The sequence below is a fragment of the Macrobrachium nipponense genome, chromosome 19, assembly GCF_015104395.2.
Source record: "Macrobrachium nipponense isolate FS-2020 chromosome 19, ASM1510439v2, whole genome shotgun sequence".
NCBI lineage: Eukaryota > Metazoa > Arthropoda > Malacostraca > Decapoda > Palaemonidae > Macrobrachium > Macrobrachium nipponense.
Genome location: NC_061088.1, coordinates 54,453,523 through 54,475,661, shown reverse-complemented (window position 1 = coordinate 54,475,661; position 22,139 = coordinate 54,453,523). Strand labels below are relative to the sequence as shown.

At 39.9% G+C, this 22,139-nt stretch overlaps 1 protein-coding gene across 4 annotated transcripts in view; it reads left to right on the top strand.

Annotated features, from left to right (window-relative positions):
* Positions 1-22,139, top strand: part of LOC135217025 (acyl-coenzyme A synthetase ACSM3, mitochondrial-like) — a 271,158-nt gene that overhangs the window by 159,079 nt on the left and 89,940 nt on the right. The window lies entirely within an intron of this gene.

Sequence of the window (22,139 nt, the reverse complement as noted above, 5' to 3'; positions counted from 1 at the left end):
CCGTTACAGAATTTGCTACCGTAGCAATCCCAATATATATAAATATATATAATATATATATATATATATATATATATATATATATAATATAATATATATATATATATATATAACCTAGCCACCTGGGGTGGGGGGGCAACCAAGTCCTTATGGGTGCCGGTCCCAAGCCCGGATAAATTGGGAGGGTTGGTGTCAGGAAGGGCATCCGGCTGTAAAAATCTGTGCCAAAACCAAAAATGGAATGAGCCGAAATATGGAAAGAGGTAATGCTAGGGCGTACTCCGTAAACGACGCACAGAGACATCGCCCTAACTCTGTGGTAAGGCGAGGGCTACTGCATCAGGAGCGGGTGCAGCTAAAGAAGCGAGCTCACATTGGGTTCAGAGTATGTCAGCTAAATGTTGGGTCCATGACTGGGAGAGGTAGAGAATGGCTGACTTGATGAGAGAAAAGAAAGTAGATGTTGTGTGTGTGCAAGAAACGCGGTGGAAGGAAATAAAGCTAAAAGAGTTGGGAGATGGATATAAGCTATATATATGGAGCAAATAAACAAGGTAGAAATGGAGTTGGCATAGTACTGTCTAGTGAACTAAGAACTCGGTAATAGAAGTGCATAGAAAGATGACCGATAAACATCAGATTGAAGATATGTTATGGAGGAGAGATTCTGAATATCTTATAAGCGCATATGCACCACAAGTTGGTTGCACAGAAGAAGAGAAGGGAAATTTCTGGAGAGACATGGATGGAATAATGCAAGAACTGGAAGAGAGATAGGGTGATAGTGGGGCAGATTTGAATGGCCCATGTCGGAAGTGAAAATGAGGCGATTGGGCGGGTGCATGGGGGCCATGGAAGTTGGGGAGAGAAACCCAGAAGGAGAGAGTGTAGTGGACTTTTGCTGTGTCATTCGACATGGCAATAGTAAACACATTTTTTGAGAAGAAAACACCTAATAACATATAGGATGTGGGGAAGATTCTCCCAGATAGACTATTTTTTCTTGTATAAAAGGATAAATCTGGTGGAGGTCAAGAACTGCAAAGTTATTCCAGGCGACCATGTAGCCCCCCAAACAAACAGGCTGCTATGTATGGACTTGAAGTTGAAAAGGGAAAGAAAAACCAAAGCTAAAGGGATAAGGAAAAATTAAATTAAATGGTACGAATTACAGAAGGAAGGGGATAAGAAGAGAGAGTTTAAGAGGAGGGTTTTGGAGGATATTGATATAGGGATGAAGATGTTTCAAGAATGGTGGGCACGAAATGCAGCAGTAATAAAAAAGCATGGAAAGGAGCTGCTAGGAGAGACATCTGGTATCATATTGGGAAGAAAAGGATAGTTGGTGGTGGGATGAAGACATTGAGAAAGTAGTAAAAGATAAGAAGGAGGCAAAGAAAAGAAAAGTATGGGAAGAGTCATAGTCAGTGGAAGACAGAAATAGGTACAGAGAGAAAACAAGGTGGTGAAAAAGGTGGTAGCCAAGCTAAAGCAAAGTCGTATGATGATGTGTATAATGAGCTGGGGACAAAGGAAGGATTAAAGAAGATGATGAAGCTATCAAAGGCTAGAAATAAGAGCACCAAAGATATACACATCAAACAAATAAAGAATCAAGAGGGTGTAGTGCTTAGAAAGGAGGAAGACATTGTGAAGAGATGGAAAGAATATTTCGAACAGTTGTTAAATGAAGAAAATAATAGACTAATAAGAGAGGATGGGCAAGTGAACATTGGCATGGTAATGAGGTTTTCTAGGCAAGAGGTACTAAATGCACTGAAGAAGATGAAGAATGGGAAGGCAACCGGACCAGACATGATCCCGGTGGAAGCATGGAAAGCATTAGGAGATGAAGGAGTGGATATACTGGTTACGATCTTATGATAAAGATCCTTGAACAGGAAAGATACCAAATGAGTGGCGTGGGAGTATATTGATCCCAATTTTTAAAGGGAAAGGCGATGTCCAAGAGTGTGGTAATTATAGGGGCATTAAATTGATGTCCCACACTTTGAAGATACTGGAAAGGATGATAGATGCTAGAACCTGAGAGAAGAAGTACAAATAGGTAAAGAGCAGATGGATTTTTATGAAGGGAATGGGGAACAAAAACAGATGGTATATTTTGTCTGAGGCAAATAATGGAGAAATTCGGGGAAAGACAAAGGGACCTACATATGGTATTCATTGACCTTGAAAAGGCTTATGACAGAGTCCCGAGACAAGAGGTATGGAGGAGCCTGAGGGAGAAGATGGTGCCAGAGAAGTATGTGCGATTGATACAAGAGATGTACCGGAATGTATTTACCAGAGTGAGGAGCATTGTGTGGGGAGACAGAAGGTTTTGAGGTGAGAGTAGGATTACACCAGGGGTCGGCTCTGAGCCCATTTATCTTTAACAATAGTGATGGATGTTATAATAGAGGAAGTAAGGGAGACAGTACCATGGAACATATTGTATGCGGATGATATTGTTCTGTGTGCAGAGAGCAGGGAAGATCTGGAAGTGAAGTTGGAAAGATGGAGACAAGTACTGGAGGACAGAGGAATGAAGAATAAGTAGATCCAAGACAGAATATATGTGTACCACCACTGAGGGGGATGATAGAGAAAGTATTCAGCTTGGTGGAGAGCAAATAAGGAGAGTTGATAAGTTTAAGTATTTTGGGATCTTTTGTTAACGCTGGAGGAAGTATGGAAGAAGAAGTAAAACATCGGGTACAGGCAGGCTGGAACAACTGGAGAGCGGCCTCGGGAGTTCTTTGTGACAAAAGAGTGCCGCTTAGGTTAAAAGGAAAATTTCACAAGACGGTGGTAAGAACAGCAATGCTGTATGGTACGGAAACAGCAAGCATGAGAAAAGCAGAGCAGAAGAAGATGGATGTGGCAGAAATGAGAATGCTTAGGTGGATGTCTGGGGTAACAAGAGTGGATAGGATCAGAAATGACTACATAAGGGGTCAACTAAGGTGGTGGAAGTATCAAAGAAAGTGCAGGAGGGTGGGGAGGCTGAGATGGTATGGACACCTGTTGAGGAGAGAATGAGGACCACGCTGGGAGACATACTATGGGAGTGGAGGTGCAAGGAAGAAGAAAGAGAGGGAGACAAGAAAGAGATGGAAGGACTGTGTGAGAGGAGATTTACATGAGAAGGGAATTGATGAGGCAGAAGTGCAAGATAGAAATAGATGGAAACGGCTCATCCGAAACGGCGACCCCATATAAAAATATGGGAAAAAAGCTGGGAAGAAGAAGAAGAAGAAGAAGATATATATATATATATATAAATATATTGGCAGCCATTTTGGAAATATGGTGGCCATATTGGAAAGATGGGTTCAGTTTATTTTAATGACAGTAAGAATGCCAAAATATAAATTCACAATCATTATATGGACATCATGCAACTTTTGTAAGCTTATGGAATGAAAATATTTGAGAGTAAATTTACCACCATTTTGGAAAAATGTCAGTCATCTAGGAACTAGGCATATAATGAGGTGGCCAGAGGTTAATTTTGATTTGTGAGGATAATAAGAGTTCTTATGCCAAATCTGTTACTTGTATCACATTTGCATTTGTGTCCCAAATCCCCACCCCACTCCCACTTATGTGGTTTGACATGGTCAGTGGAATAAGAGGGTACAAGTTGCAGTTTTACACCCCACAGAGTTTTTAACTGGATCTTTCTCCAGATTTCACCCTTATCTGACAGGGCCTTGGCTCTATTTATCCAGATAATCAAGAGGTTACTGTGCTTAAAATGTGCAAACATGCATACTGTGCATGGTGGACGCCTGACAGGGAGAAGAAATAAAACCCATTTTCTTTGGCTACCACTGAGTTAATGTCATCGCTATGATATAGGACACCATCATTGCTGTGGCTTTTTTCACCTTTGGAATAATTTTTATTTTTGTAGTGCTTGTCTTTTTTAATGTTTTGAAGGATGTCTATACATACGTCAGAGTATGCAATCACTGGAAAACTGACTGTATGAGGAAGTGTCCTGGGTATAGGCAGGTGTAGTATAGTCATTCATGTCCCCATGATATTTATCCTCACCTTTTTTGTGCTCTTTGGAGGTGGGGCACAAAGAATGTTTCTAGGGAGCACGTTAGGAGTAAGAAGGTTGGTCCATCAACACATTGGCTGAAGTATGGCCCCAAGGAGAATAGGAGCAAGAAGGACATACCTTCTATTTTGTTGAGAGACAATACACATCCCTTCACTCTGTAAAGCTATTTGATCTCTGTCCCTGCTGGTGCTGTGACTAGTGGTACCAGGTTAGGGGAGGGACCATTAGGATTGCTGAGCCAAGGCTTTCAAAAGATGCCTTCAGACCCGCTAAAGACTCTCTGCCCATATTATGGGATGACATGCAAGCTGTTCCTTGCTTCCTTACTGACAACTGGCTTCAGCTGTTATATTCTCAGTATTTGGTACCACTTGTACAACTGTATATGGTTCAGATATTATCTCCGATTCTGAGATGACATAGCCTGCTGAAGTTGCTTCTGTTAATCAGATGTCTGCCCAGAAGCTTACTTCAACCTTGTCTAATCCTACTATAGGGGAAAGATTGAGCAACAAGAAAAGTAGGAGCAAGAATTTTGTGCTTTTCCTTCCCCCTCTTCTGTTTATTCCTTCTTCAACTCATGGTCTTCTTTCCACTCCATGTTCCTTCATCCAACTCTCTTTAGCCTTTAAACCAAAAGAAGTAAGAGGAGGGAAGTCTTCTTACAAGAGATCTTTTTTGGACTTCACACAGTTGCCACTTCTTCCAGAACAGAAGCAACAGAACACTCCCATTCCCAGGACCCAGTCTCTGGACGGAAACTAACAATACATTTTCCAAAACTGCTCATGACCATGCACCTATCTGAAATGTTTCCTGTGTCAGGCCTAATGTGACCATCAACTCGGTGACCAGGTCCCTGGTCTTTCTATATCAACCACCACCCAGGTTGGTACAGCCCCTGATTGCCAGGGTCAGGCATCATCCAGGGATGTCTGCCTAATATGCAGTATCAACCCTGGCTGTTCTAATGCAATTGTTGGGTCTGTGTTGGAAATGGACACTGACTGTTTGTAGTCATGTCCTCCTTTAGGAATTGGCCTCATGACCTACTGGTCCAGTGAACCTTCCCAGGTTCATCATGAGCATCAACCTTTATACCTGGTCAAGGGGCTGCCTTAGCCTGGTGTGAACCCTGTAGTTTTTTAGTACTGAGGGTCCTACTCTATTAAAGCTACACTAGATTTGACTGGTAAGGCACCTTGGAAAGAAAAATTTACTCAATCATGAGCAAAATGAGGCTTTGAAGCTGACCTCTAATAACTTTGGTCTCCTTAATGAAAACCATCAATTTTGCTACATTTATCACCATCACCCATGGGTACTGGAGGATGTGGATTATCTGGTTGCTGTCATGGCAAATTCCTTTTCCTCTAGGTCTACAAGGTTTCTTCTTCCTCTGTTGACATGAAAGAAGTACTACCTGAGGGAAGAGGCAGACTAGTTCACCAGTGGCTTTATCCTCCAAAACAGTGGCCATGAAGTCAGTTGCCATGGTTACTCTTCAGCCTTCCATGTAGATGGGCGCCTAATTTAACATGTCAGACTTGGCTATCTGATTTACTCCTCAGCGTAGGGCATAGCAAAGCTCCATAGGCTCTTGAAGTCTGGAGGAAGGGTGCTAACATTCTAGTACCAATCCTGAAACTGTAGGTAAACCTGTGTTAAAAGGAACAATTAAAAGGAACAATGCCACTCAGTCCCATTCCCTTTTGGCTAAAACTGAAAGCAGACCCCAAAAGCAGAAGGGGTTGTTGATGGACTCCTTACTCTTTTGGAATAGCAGGGTTTGAGGCAGTAGTGGAAAAAAAAAAAGGGTGCTCTGACGCTCAGGTTACCTTTATGCACTGTACAGGGACTTTTACAATGCCTAAGACCCTTTGAAAATTGCCATAGATGAGGTTTTGGGGGCAGCCGTACCTTTCATTTCAAAACTGGGAAGAGGCCAAGCCTTCCCCTAAACCATATCAGGAATTCAGTGTCTTTCTGTTGTAAAAGCAAGAAGCCTTCTCAGCACTAGCCCAAAAGTCTGGTCAAAGGAAGGAGATGGGAGGACACTGAGGGTGTAAATCCTTCTCTGCAGTTGCTTTGAGCTTTGCAATGCCTGTCATAGAGCACTGACAGTGGGCAGAGTCTTGGGTAGTCCTGGGGCCCTGCATCTTCTCCTGGAGAAGAGATCAAGAGGATGAAAACCATCAAACCTCTCTTTATCCAATAAACAATTTGTTTTTTCAGCAGACAGTTAAGCATGAAAACTCCACAAATAATGCTAACTTCTATCAGAGAGGGAGAATTCATAATTTCAACAAATGCAAAGGATGTGTATTCCCAGGTACGGTGTACAGTACTTATCAATCAAGATTTCAGGAAATACCTCCGATTTATCTACTAATCAACTATTTAAGTTCAGAGCCCTGGGCTTTGGACTATCTATGATCCTTCACTTTATATGTTACCTTAGTGTCAGTTTCAGTTTACTTAGTATGGATTTACTTGCTATGATATCTCAACAATTGGCTGATCCTGGCATCCTCAATGGTGCCATTGTCTGAGGATTGAGATTACTGTAATCTGTTGCTTTTTGCCACGATCTGGGCATCACAGGGAACTGCCAGAAGTTTTACCTCCAGGTCAAAACCAGGATGGAGTACTTGGACATGCTGATTGATACAGCAGCAAGAATGAGACAGTATATTTGAAAGAAAACTTTCTTTTCTTTAGTACGTACTCCCCTGTCAGAGTAGCTACAATGCATTATATGTGGTGGTCACACTATCTTTGTCTTAGTCATAAAACCAGGTCCCATAATCTTGTAAATGTATCCCAATAAATAAATAAAGTTAACACTAAAATTGAGTTTTTCAGACACTGCAAATCTTCCAGCTACGGTAATAACATACCCTGATGATATGATTACATCATCTGCTCGTCCAACAAACCAGAAGTACCCATCAGTATCATAGTATGCTCTATCACCAGTTAAATAATAATTTCCCCACAAAGACTTCTGATGTTTGCTTCTCATTAGCCATATATCCTGGAAAGAAAGGTAAAAATGTCAATTATACAAATATATGACAAAACCAATTCAAATTCTCTCCAGATAGTCTTATTTAATCTAACTGTTCATTGGCAAAGGAGTTGGCACACCCATTCCTAGCCTGTCCTTGTGCTGCTACTTATACCTCTTAAATCTGCTAGGGATTATTATGATTTTTGTTTACTTTGAAGGACAGACTACCTGTATTTCGGAGATATCTGGTATTATGTCTTATCTCAGTTTGGTAAATAATTCATGACTGATTTTATAATTATTGAGCTAATTTTTCAAAGGACAATTTTCTTGCATATTCAGTTTTTCAGTTTCAATTACTTTTTACACTATGTAGAAATCTATTAATTTTTTTTTGTAAGGAGAATATTCCTCGTCCACAAGCAATAGCATTCTTACTCCTAAATCCAGATTTCCTTTATTTTACTTCCTTGAAATCTGCCTCACTACTTGCTTTCCTCCAACCAAATTTGACGCACTCTTTGACTGTTTCTCAATTAATTAGTACTCTTGACTTCTACTCTGCACCTCTCTTATCCACTATATTCTCGGCTTGCACGGTCTGTGTGGCTCTTGCTTCATTTAAGTCTCAGCAACAAGACTGATTCCTATTGCACTTGAGCGAGATTCCAAGTAAAATCTTGACATGACTGTGTTGTTGAATCATTAAATTAAAATATTTTGAAAAGCATTCATGATAATGTTTTACGAGACAGGTTGCGCAAGTTGGAACGCATAAAAAAGTTCGTACAAAGGTTAGATTGTAGCTCTTCAAGCTACGGAAAATACAGTGATTAGATCAATAATGACACCTAATACTGTATGGTAATCCTAGCATAGTGACAAAAGTTTCGTTTTTCATAAACAAACCTTTTTAGAAGAATACTGGATCTTAAATGGTATAATCACATTGCAGCTAAATTGTAAGAATGGCTGTATTTTTTGAATATAGGTTAATGATAGAAGTCAGTTTGGATTTCAGATTCTAGCAGAACATAAGGACCATGGAAAGCTGGATAAGTGTTCACAATGATTAGGGATGTTGACTGTTTAGAATTTACCAGAGTTGACAAAAGATGCTGATTGACTTGATAGAGTAATAAACATGACTGTCTACATTTAAATGACCTTGGCACAATGTGTGTTTTCTTATGTCACAGAATAAAATAATCATAAACAAATATCAAGTGGAAAATATTTTTAAAAAGTGTTTTTTGAAAGGATTTTACAGTTTAAAAAAAATTATGTTGGTTTTCAAGATACCCAAGACTTTAAACTTGAGAATATTGAAATATACTCTATATGGATCAACTTTTTAAAAATGCATTTATTTCAAACCTTTAAAAAGTCCAATGGGATGACCTTCACTCAAGGAAACTGCAAGAAATCCTTCCTCATTTGGTCCAAGCTCTTGCCAGTGTGAATCAATAATCTACAATAAAAAAAAGAGAAAAAATAGTGCTGTAAGTTTCTAATACTTCAAGAAATAACCACCCCTTTTTTTATTTTAAAACTTTTCACCAAATTTGAGAGGAAAAAACCTTGAGTTCACTTTGTACAGTTGGTGAGCTGTCAAAATTCCACTGTGTGTGAAATGATGGACAGGGGAATATTTTGCTGGGTTACCTTCACTATCTCTTCTTTGGCTGCTTAAAAGCCCGGGTCAAACATTGGGCGATTTCAAACCGGCAATAAGTCGCAACGGCCGAAATTCTGCTCATTAATTACGAGTCCACTACGTTCTCATTACAACCAAATCGCCATAAATCAGCATAAATCGTAACTAAGTCCCCGAGTTTGACGACTTTGCGCCAGGGATGGTGACTATGCAAGGCTGCCTTGCATAGTCGCCGTCATTCCACGACTACTGTCAGAGGTGTAACACGCAACAATTACGTAATGGCCTCTCGACTTACGCCATTTGATCACGCAAGTTGTAACTAACAATGGCGAGTTATGGCATTCAGTACAACATACCCTGAACTTGGCAAACTCATTACGTGCTCAGTGGGGCTGCACAGTGAGTCAGAATGTGTCAAGTGTGTCAGCAGCCTATAAATGTAGTTCAAGGGTTTAGTTAATTGCCCACAGCTGCCTCGGTTTTGGATTCAAGATTTTCTGTATTCTTGATATTATTTGAGAACTTAAGATATAGCTTAATATGGCACTGAATAAAACTTAAACGAAAATATATTCTGTAATATAAATAAAAATGAAGTTTAACTCTTATTCACGAAATTTATACAGTTTTTTAACATGATTTTCTTTATGACGTTCATTGCAATCAGTCAAACATATTTTGCATGTTCTGAAGTAAAAGAAATGAAAATGCATTTTCTATTTTTAAGTAAAATATATATTGCTGTAAAGATTTTCAGTAGGTATTCTTGATATAATTTGAGATATTCAGATATAGATAAATATGACACTGAATACTACTTAAAAGAAAATATATTTGGTACTTACATAAATATTTTTGAATTTTAAGTTTTATTCAGGAAATTTACGTAGTTTTCCAACTTGTTTTCTGAAGCATGGAAATGCATTTTTTAAAATCGTTTTATTAGTATATCATTGATTTCTGCCAATGAATGAAGCCTGAAGGGGAGTTTAAATAATCATGAAGATGACCTCATGTGTCAGTGAGTCCTCTCGATTTGCCTCACTCTTGGAATATTGCTTCCTAAGCAATATTCCCGTAGGTGACGTCATATCTGTAGTTTGACATCTTCATCCATTTAGTGGACACATTTCCGTCAGTCAGGCTTGGAGTAATTACATTATACTTTGTGTCAATTACAGTTACAATTATAATAACAAGTCGTATTATCAAATTGCAATTACAACTAAAATTATATTAAAAAGAAATAAAGAATTAGTTACAATTACCATAAAAAAGTGTAATTATTACATTTCAAATAATTAAATTACAATTACAACAAGCTTGCCATCAACACACAGCCCTAGCGTAAAGGGAGCACGACCTAGGCAGGCAAGAGTTGCTGACTAGTCAATTTCCTTCGCTCCAGATGCAAACACCTTACTTATAACTACCTTGCCAGGATCCTGGAGTCTTTAAGATTTAAGATGTTATAATCCAATAGGCATTTCTCCAAGAGGTGGAAGAAATGATTCCATAGACAGATTCTGGATCCGTTTTGTAGCTGAAAACAGCTTCACAGGATCCTGGAAACGGTTACGAATTTCAGGATGAAATAACTAAACAGGATGGTGAACTCTTTATGGTCAGTTTTGACGTGGAGTCGTTGTTTACGAATGTCCCTATTAATGAAACTATAAACATCATAATTGATAGAATATTTCCAAGTGAAGAATTTTTATTTCATGGGTTTAATAAGCTTCTTTTTAAGCAATTTTTAGAACTTGCCGTTCAAGACTCAGCCTTTGTTTCTAACAATAAATTATATTTTCAGGTTGATGGTGTGGCCATGGGTTCTCCCTTGGGCCCATTATTCGCAAATTTTTTATGTCTAGTCTTGGACAAGAATTTTTGCATTCTTGTCCTGATTCTTTTAACCATTCTTCTACAGAAGGTATGTGGACGATACCTTCACCCTTTTTAGATACGAATGGCAAGCTTCACAATTTTTACAGTTTATTAATTTGAAACTCCCTAAAATTAACTTTACTGTGGAACTCGAAAACGGTAATTCTTTACCGTTTCTTGATATTTGTATTTCTAGGGATCATTAAATCTTTAACACTTCAATTTTTGGGAAGAAAACATATACGGGACTATCTAATATTTTTTATAGCTCTTGTCAAAAGAGTTTTAAGCTTGATGCCATCTCCACTCTAGTTCATAGACAATAAAGTATTCATCGAACTGGGATATCTTTCATAAAGAAATTGATTTTTTTTTATCTAATACTTTCCAACGAAACTAGTACCCTAGATGTATTTTTTAATATTGTTGACAAACTTTAACTTTGCATTTTAGACCACCCATTCCAATAATAGACGTGCCAAAGAAACTTATGTATACCTCCATACCATTATATACAATAGCAAATTTTCACAACACCTAACTAGAATTATTGAGAGTGAAATTCCCTTTCTAAATATAAAATTCATATCTAACAACCCTAGCAAAATAGGCTTTTTTTTCTGCTTCAAAGATCGTCTGCAGCAGTTCATACGATCTAACGTGGTATACAAATTTACGCGCCCGGGCCCCGGGATGTCCCAGAATTTACGTTGGATCGACTAGGAGGCTGCTGCAGATGAGATACTGCAGTCACATGGGCTTTAGTTTTTAGGACGAGTCAAACATTAAGTAGGCCTGAACACTCAAACATAAAAAAATCAGGCAGTCGATTGCAAGATAGAGGTGAAGAAACAAACTTCTCTATTTTAAGGTCAGTTAAAGACTCTGATTACCTACCTCTCTAAAGTCATTATTATATTAAACGCCTTGTTCCCTTATTGAATAGTGGAGTTTCATCTTCTACGCTTTATCTGGCATAGTCAACGTTTTAACTTCTTGACCAAGTCTAGTCATTCTACCTCCTTCCTTCTCACTAACGGTTGGTTGCGCCTTGGTATTTGAAGTTGATATTTGTTTTATATTTGTACTTTTTACTTTTTGTTTTATTAGTCGTTAATCTTTAGTCCTTTCTGTCAATTTTTAGTTAATTTTAGTCTTGTGTTTTTTTACTATATTATTTAATGTTAATACGTATGTATTTTTATTTCAACAGACTGAAGATGCACATTGTATGTGTGAAAACGTCTCAAATAAATGTTTCTTCCTTCGATATAGTTATCTGCGTGCTATTTCCTGAGTAGATATATATATATATATATATATATATATATATATATATATATATGTGTGTGTGTGTGTGTGTGTGTGTAATATACATATAAGTGTGTGCATGTACAGCCTAAGATTCATTAGTGGTTCTGATTTGTACTTATAGAGTAGTACTGTTGTCCACATTCATCAATATTTCTTTAAGTATTGTTCCTGAGATAATCAATATCTTGTACAATTTGACTCTCTCTCTCTATCACAAGCTGTTTAGATCACAAGGCTTCCCCAAATATTTAAAACTGACATTTGTGTATAAATTAAATGCAAGCCACAAAGATTATTTAATTGCTGTTTGGTATAAAATGACGAAATTTGTAAAGTAAAAACAGGTAATAATTATAAAACTGCTAATGATTATTATTGCAGTTAACACTATCATTTTCATTTCCATCCTCTCTGCTCTTACTCATTTTATCTATTATTGTTGGATTTCTATTACTACAAGTTAAATTACGTTATATTTAATTTTCTATTACAACTTCAACAAACAAACATATGTACAGTCTTATCTTAATATTATTGGGGTGGTCAGCTCTGAATAGGTGCCAATGGCCAGTGCTCATAATTCTCTCTTGCAGAAAAGTACGTTTCACGTTACGTCTCCCTATTTCATGAAAGATCATCAGCGCTCGCACTTTTTCAGAACTGAGCGCTCAAAAATAGGTGTATTGTCGCCGCAGAACTCGCATGACGCGACGTGACCACTACAATCAGTAGCCATAAATATTTGACCTGATTTTGTGTGTAGGAAGTTTTTATGTTAAAATCAGCCAAAATCTAACAGTAACCAATATATTTTTATACTTTTTGGAAGAACTATTAATTTTAATACAGACTGAGATCGTTCGAAAAATTAAATTTTAAAAGAGAGTGAAAGAGACTGAGTGACAAAAGCAAAAGCTTCCTCAGATAAGAATCCCAGGTCGTGTCCTCTGTGCCAGTTAAGCAAGTTTAATCAGTCATGAGTCTGCTTAGAAGCAGAGCAGTTCTCTCTCTCTCTCTCTCTCTCTCTCTCTCTCTAGCAACTTCTTCCTTTGTTAGTGAAACGGTTGTAGCAATGTTAATGAAACTGTGACTCCCAAGAAGTGAATGAAATGAATGAATGTATTTATTTAAACTTACAACAAAGAGTTAAATTTGCAGAAAGTTAAGGAGCTGATATTTGGCTCAAAATCGATGAATCGCGAAGGAAAGGTAACAACGAGTCCCACTAAGAAATTAGTATCTGGGTTGTTTACACATTACCGGGCCAGTTGCTCCCTACTTTGTTTGTTGTTGTTTTGATATCGCGACACCCAAATCCATCCGCCACGGTAAGTAGCCTTTCTGTAACCCCTGTGGTTAGTGCGCGCAGCGCAACATTACCTCTTGCCAGAACATGCCGTGCCTGCCAAGAATCTTTAAATATGGGGATAAGGCGCGAAGCGCCGTTCCGCCACGGCCTGCGAGTGGGCCCGCCAATCTGTAAGTGCTCCATTATACTTCCTGAAAAAAAAGAACTTATGTTCTTTACATAAACGAGGAAGCATAAAACGATGAAACTACATCTTCGATATCCCTTCGCATAGACCAGAAAGACAACGAGAAAAAAGGAGGCGAGTGGCTGAATAAAGATCACAACATATGCTTCCCATTCCTAGGCCTCCCACATTGGCAGCCCTAACCGCCCACCCCCACCCCTTATATCCCCCAAAGCCTCAAGGAACCCACTCAACCATACAGCGTAACCGAATATACAACGAAAACTTTGGATATTCATTCTCGCTTTATGATCTACTCTGCAAATGGCTTATTAAACTTTCACGCGCATTTGATAGAAGGCTCCAGACTCCCGGTTCAACTACCACTGAGACAACAGACGTTCTTTCGGGCTCATCACAATGCATCCTGGCTGGGGGAGGGCAATCAGAGGGACATCAGGGAAATTAAGGAGGGAGGGAGAGGAAAAAAGGAAGAGGGATGGTCGTCAAATAAGAAGAAAAGTAAGAGAGCGAATAAAAACGGTGGATGAAAATGATTATGGGGGTGGGGGAGGGGGGGAGAGCACAATATGGATATGAGAGAAGGAGAGAGAGAGAGAGAGAGAGAGAGAGAGAGAGAGAGAGAGAGAGAGAGAATTCCTCTAAATTTTAAATTCAAATTAATTAATGAGAGAGGAAGTGGGAGATAGAAAGTTAAAATCTTCATGATTTATCTCCGTCTTACAAGTCACCATTAGCTGAAAGGTGATGAGACATCTTCAAGACTATTTATATTTGCTAGTATCAGGCAGTGAAATCGACGAGAGAGAGAGAGAGAGAGAGAGAGAGAGACTTTTACACTCAAAATCACGTTTATTTTCAAGATTTTTTATAAAATATTTTAAGAGTATGCATACACAACTAAATAGCGCGCTCGCACAAAAATACTTTCTATTACTGAACAGGCATTATGTGCCGTACAAGACAGTTTCCTCGCTGAGGTTATTCTCTAAAACACCGCATAAGCATCGGACAACTGCAAAAGTCAGCATTTAAACGTGAGTTTTGCATGCTTTCATATCAGATTTTATCACTTCATCAAATATCTATTTATAGCTATGGCAATACTCAATAAAAATAAATCCATTCTCATTTAAATTCTGATTAACAACAATTTTCTCTACAATTCTGTCATTTCTGTACATTCACATTCCCTCTCTAACTAGCACTTTTTATATAATAGGAATATTTTGCCTTTTTTTCGATTTACATTTGTTATTAGACTTCATTATTTTCGATTAACATTCTTCGCTTTTGGTCACTTTTGAACGTGTCTGAACCAGACACGTTCGACCCGGCAAGCTGCCTCTTTCCTGCCGAAAGGAAAGGATTCTCTTTCAGCCTTTGTATTCCCCGATTCCTTAACATTTAATCTTCCAGTGGCGACGTTATCCTTTTATTCCAGTAATGGCCAACGCTTTAGCCTCCATCATCTAGGCATAGTTCCTATCCATGTTGGATAATGCCATCCTGCCTCTGACATTTCCATAATCCTTTTCATGCTCGTTTAGTTGGCTGTCTTTCTTTCCCTTCCCTACTACAACCGCTTTCAACTATACGCGAAAATCAGCAAACTTTGCAGGAATTTTTTTTCTATATCTGTAACTCGGAAATTGAACTCTTTCTTCGTCCCTTGTAATGTCTCGGTATGTTTCATTGTTTGTCCATATTCTTTTTTTTTTTCAATCCTAACTTTACATTATCTACATATTCATCTTGATGTAAAAGGAACGGTGCCACTGTGAAACTGGCAAGGAAATATGTATGGTAAAATAACAGCATCTGTTATTTTACCTTGTAGTAGGCCCTTTTTCCAATAGTAGTTATATACTTTAAGAAAACCAATTCCTGTCTTTCGAAGACACGAGGAGACAAACACCCTATGGAAATATATAATATATAATATATATATATATATATATATATATATATATATATATATATGTGTGTGTGCGTGTTTTTTTTATGTGTGTATACTGTTGTCCACATTCATAAATATTTTTTTTTTAAACAATTTTCCTAATATCATCGATATTTTGTACAATTTGGCACTTGCTCTCTCACACAAGCTGTTGAGATCAGAAGGCTCCCTCAAATATACCTGGGTATAGTTTGGTAGGATTTACAGTTTTAAAATATTACTAAAGGATGATGCTTTGCTTTCTGTCAATAACATAAACCTGATATTTGAGGATAAATTACATGCCACAAAAATTAATTAATTGATTTTGAGGTCTCCGTATTTCACTAAAGATCATCAGCGCTCGCACTTTCTCAGAGCTGAGCGCCACAAAATAGGTAAATAGGAGCCTCCCAACCCAAACCTATAACGCATCGTGACCCCTGCGATCGGTAGTCATGTATATTGGATCTGATTTTCTGTGTAGGAAGTTTTTATGTTAAATTCAGTCAAAATCGTACAATAACAAATGTATCTTTATAATTTTTGAAAGAACCAATATTTCTAGATTTAATTTTGATAAAAAGGCTGAAATCGTCGACAGATTAAATTTTAAAACGCGAGTGAAAGAACCGGAGTGACAAAACCAAAAGCCTCCTCAGATACGAATCCCAGGTCGTGTCCCCTGTGCCAGGTAAGCAAGTGTTAGTCAGTCATGAGTCTCCTGAAAAGTACACAAGCTCTCTCTCTCTCTCTTTCTATATATATATATATATATATATATATATATATATATATATATATATATATATATATATATATATATATGTTGTTTATTTCGCTTTTGCGAAAGACTGGTTGTCTCTTCTTACGACTGTCATTCGTAAGCATTACTGGTTCCTTCTTTTCTCCTCTCCTATGTGGTATCTTAGTAGAGTAGTTCTTCTTAGAATAAAGGAGATGATTCAAACGGATAAGTTGATAACAGTAAACACTTTATTTCTGAACTCCATAACAAGAGAGACAGTTCGGTCGTGAGACCGTTCCGTTGATCACTAGAAATGAATTGAATTATTAGAGCATCACGTTGATAGCGAAACATTAGCTATCTCAGCGATTCACATAAAAACATACGTAGTCCGCCGGCTCGGAAGTTACAAGTTTCCGGCGCAGGTTAACAGGTCAACCGCTTCCCATGGAAGGTGTTATGAATAGTTGACAAAGCTACAAATCGATGACATTTTCAAACAAACTTAAACCAGGCTACTGCAGGCATTGCATAGCGTGATCTAGATTTGTCTTAGTCACGTAGGACGCTCCTAATTCGCCAATGACCCCTCAGGTCATGGATTCTATTTACAGATATGTAATTATCTGTTCCTAAACATGTATTTATTACATTAGGCTCGGACAGCTACCAATCAAGCCTTGAATAACAAAAGTTACTTCAAACATGGTTTCTTAGGAGTGTGCTCATAACATATATTTAGATATATTCATAAACAAAGAGAAATGCATGGAAAATATAGATCCATGTTTTGATAATAATGATTATTAGGTACTGTAGGAATGTTTCCATTTGAGGTACGATATGTTTTCCCTGTTATGTGTATCTCTTTGCACGGGGTTCGGGAAAAGACAAGTCAGTTCCCGCTCATCCCTTGATCTGTAATCAACTCATGTACATTAAAGGAATCAACTGGTCCTGAGTATGTCTCAACCTGCTTACATGGCGCAGTGATTCTCGTTCCAAGCAGGACCTACGAGATGCTGAGACGAGGCCATCACAACACACCCATGGGCACAGCAAGACGTTCCCCCAGGGGCACTGCAAGCAGGAATGCAAACACCGGCACGCCGGCACCACGAGGGACAGGACTTGTTACAGGCTTTGGTTTGGCCTCATGGCACAAGGAAGACCACATGGTTCAGCCTCGGCAGGTGTTAGGGCGATGTGCCCTGAGAAGTGTAGCTATGAGATGACACAAAGCAGTTTTTAGAGAATGGTGTCGCTCTATGAGTGATTGGCTGGCCTTAGGAAACGTCTCAGGAGAGAATGCACTTATCAGTATCCGGTTAAACTGCGATGAGAAGTTAAGGATGACTATAGATGCAACGCACTCAGAGGTTCAGTGGAACTCATTAACGACCTCTGAGGCATTCGACAGACTGGAGGAGATCACGACGAAGTCTGTGAATAAGGCAGTGGCATGGGACAAGTTTTTCTCAGCGCAACAAGGCGATCAAGAAACCGCGAAATCTTTTGTGCATAGGTGCCAACAATTGGCCTTAGATTGTGGGTTTAAGTGTCCCCATTGTCGAGCTGATCTGAATGATTTGTGTTAGTTCAGCGGATAACAAGTGGTTTAAGCAATGTGGGACTTAAGCAAGAGATCCTACAGGATCATGAGGTTTTCAATACTGTGCAGAAATTGTTACGTAATGTGAAATTTATGAATCTGCAGAAAAGGATAGTATTAGCGCTCGTGGAAGGGCAAACGTAGCTAGTTTGGTAAAAGGGGATGAGATAGGCTTAGGCCTAGTTGAAAAAAGTGGGTTAGAAGGTGAAAGTAAAATTTATTGCTAGCTATAGGTCTAATAATAGTGACAAGGGACACGGCCGTGGCCGTAGTAGCTTGAAACCTACTGGTAACAGTAAGTCAGATACCAGGTGTAAAAAGTGTGGTGGCGTTCTCATTGGCAGGGAAAATGTCCTGCTGATGTAATGTTAATTGTTTTCAGTGTGGTATGTGGGGCACTTTGCTAAATTCTGTGTCAAGGGGGGGGGGCAACAGCCCGCCAAAACGGCGCCTATTGTGGACGCGTCTGTTACGTCATGCACTGTTGCCTATCCACCTGCGGACAATCGCCAGGTAGGCCTATGTGCGGCAGTTGGGGGAAACTGCCGATGTGAAAATAAAGGTTAAGCATGAGTTTTCATGTGAGTGTGTCGTCGTTGAGGCTGTTCCAGACACTGGGGGCAGAAGTGTGTATAGTAGGGGTAGATTTGTTACCAAATTGGGTTTGAAGGTACCTAATCTCTCTCGGTGTAATGTCATTGTAAATCACGCAGGGGAGAAGTCATTGAGAATATATGGGTCTGTTGATATGCTAATAGAATTGGGTGATAAATCAGTGAGCACTAGTGTTATCGTTGTGCAAGGTGCTACCCGTTTTTATATGTCTTAGGAGTGTGTAAATCACTAGGTCTAGTGCATACAAAGTTTCCCCATCATACTGTCGCTACCGTGAATGACGTCACTCGGAAACCCTCTGGCGTCGACTAACCCCCGCCAAATGCCTGAAGAAAACGTTCTCACACGGGTAGGGGGTGGTGGTCGTCAGCGAGAGATGCCATACGCTGCCACAAGAGGAGAAATGTCCCTAGGCTGAGGGACTGGCTACTGCAACGTTTTGCGAAGACTACGTTCAACGTTTCAAGAAACCCTCTGCCGTGATGAAAGGAGCCCCTCACCACATTCACCTGAGGGAAGGTGCCATCCCCTATGCGTGTCATACCACCTATACCAGTTTCCTAAGCATTGGGAGAGGGACCGATGTTAAGGACTCAGCTCGACGAAGATGTCAAATTAGGAGTATTAGGAGGTCCCCTGCTGGGTACAGCTACGGACTGGTGTGCAAGGATGGTAGTGGTAGCAAAGAAAAATGGTAAACCACGGAGGACCGTGGACTATCAAGAGCTGAATAAGAATTGCAAACGAGAAACGCATCACACATGTGGCTCCTTTTGACATGGTCTCGGGTGTGCCACTTCGTACATATAAGACTGTAGTTGATGCCTATGCCGGATTCCACCAGGTGCCATTAGATGAGGAGAGCCGACAGTTGACAACGTTTATTACACCATGGGGGAGATACCAGTATTGTCGAACACCTATGGGTCATTGCGCGGCCCCCCGATGCATACACGAAAAGGTTCGATGACGTTATTATTGATGTACACAGAAAGTACAAGTGCATAGATGACGTGTTGTTATATGACGACAGTGTTGAGGGAGCCTTTTGGCATACTTATGATTTTTTGCAATTATGTGGAGATAATGGTATTACGCTGAATCCGGATAAATTCCGATTTTGTCAAAGACAGGTAGAGTTTGTGGGGTACGAACTTGATTGGGATAATTATAGACCTTCTAATGAGCGGTATGAGTGCCATTAAGAACTTCCCCATGCCTGCAAGCCCAACTATCACGGATATAAGATCTTGGTTTGGACTTGTGAACCAACCAAATTTGGCACCTTTCGTGGCTGTAGCCCCGGTAATGGAAAACCATTCAGGGATCTTCTCAAGAAATCCCCCCATCGGAAAGTTTATTGGGACCAACGCCTTCAAAACAGTCTTTTGTTGCAGCCCGGGACAGCATTTGCAAGATGTTGGGCGACGGACTGACATATTATGATAAGACAAGGCGCACTGCTGTTGTTACCGATTGGTGCAGAGAAGGAATGGGATTTGTTATATTGCAACAATATTGCAATTGCGAGGATCTCAATGCCCCTTTTTGTTGTAATGGGGGATGGAAACTGGCATTATGTGGCAGCAGGCACCTGACGGAGGCGGAGGCCGGCTATGCCGTCATTGAGGGGGAAGCGGCTGCAGTAGTATGGTGCCTTAGGAAATCGAGATTGTTTTTATTGGGATGCCCGAATTTCATTTTAATCACGGACCATAGACCTTTGGTAAAACTCTTTGGGGATAGGAGCCTAAAAGACATTGCAAACCCGAGACTACTAAGGTTGAAGGAGAAAACTATGCAATAATATGTTTTACCATAAGATATTTGCCGGGGAAGAAGAATTCGGCAGCCGATACGTTATCAAGATACCCAGTGATTCGCAGTGAAACTACCGTCAAAGACGAAGAAGAGGAGGAACTTATGAACGAAGTTTGTATTGCCTCCATGACGTCATCGCTGGACGGATGACGTCATTACTATGGACTGGGCTACCATGAGGGGGGAAGCAGAGAAGGATCCTGATTATTTACTATTGCAGCGACGTGTCAGCGAAGAGGGTTGGCCGTCGTCAAGGTCTCAAGTGGAGCCCTGCCTAAAACCTTTTTTCAATGTACGTGATAGGCTGAGTGTCATTGAAGGATTAGTCACATATGCATATGACGAGGGGCATGTTCGTCTGGTAGTTCCGGAGGCACTACGTTTACGCATTGCAACCAATTTACATTCAGGTCATCAATCAACTGACTCCATGATCAGAAGAGCACGACAGGCAGTTTATTGGCCTGGGATTGAGGGTGACTTGGCAAATTATAGGGCACAGTGTCATGATTGCAACGTTGCGGCACCTTCGCAACAAAGGGAAAAGTATTATATACACTCCCCCTCCCGAATATCCGTTTCAGAGAACTGTTGCAGATTTATTTCAAGTAGCGGGAAGCAGTATATGGTCTACGCCGATCGACTGACTGGATGGATGGAAATTTATTTCTTCGCTACCGGAACTACATCCGCGAGATGATCCCAGTTTTTAGAAGATATTTTATGCAGTGGGAGCACCTGAAGAAATATCAGTGGACGAGGGCACGAATCTAACGAGCATGGAAAATGAGACATTTCTTTGGTAAGTGGGGGTATCTATGAGAGTGTCGTCTGCTCACTACCCCAGTCCAACGGGCGGGCAGAAGCTGCTGTGCGCACCGCCAAACGAACATTAATGGGCAATACTCTACCTGATGGAGGGCTAGACAATGACAAGGTAGCTCAGGCGATATTGCAGTATAAAATACACCATTACGTGGTATAGATAAGTCTCCTGCACAGCTGGCCATGGGTCGCCAACTTCGAGATTCGGTGCCAATGTTAAAAAGTTATCATTTCGTCACCGAGCATTGGTCGGAAACCTTGTCCGCAAGAGAGAGGGAAAGAAGCGTTGTTGAACAACGAATATCATCCAAGTATAATGAGAAAGCCAAGGATCTTTCCCCCCTACAAATAGGGGAGAGGGTAGCTATCCAGGATGTGACCTACACGAGCCTGGAATAGAAGCGGGGTGGTTATTGAAAAGAATAGATACCGCCAATATCGCATAAGGTTAGACGGGAGTGGAAGAATTTCGACAAGAAATCGCAAGCATTTGAGATCCCTACCACCCACACCACCTGAGGGAGAACCTACTCCCACCGCCTCGGGGGAGGCTGGCCCAGTACCCACCCAGGAGAGAAGTAGCACTAGGGTACGTCGTCCCCCGCAATGGCACGATGATTATATTACAGAGTAATTCATTTTAGTTGTGTTTAATAAATATCCCCTAAACATGTCAAGTTTTGTGCTATACTTTAATCCTGGATTATTTGGGTTTAATAAGTGTTCCTCTGGTCATGTTTTACCATTTTTATATGTTCCAGCGCTGTGTCCGAAGGACTATCTTTATTATAGCTGAATTCCCTTTACTTCATATGTTACTACCTTTACCAGTTTTATTATTTTTGCAACTAAAAGGGAAAATCTATACTTATGTTTTAAATATACTATGTTTTTGCTTTGAATGGGGAGCTTTGATCTTAAAGGGGAGGTGTAGGAATGTTCCATTTGAGGTACGATATGTTTTCCCTGTTATGTGTATCTCTTTGCACGGGGTTCGGGAAAAGACAAGTCAGTTCCCGCTCATCCCTTGATCTGTAATCAACTCATGTTACATTAAGGAATACAACTGGTCCTGAGTATGTCTCAACCTGCTTACAGGTACAAAAAAAAAAAAATCAAAAGGTTAACATG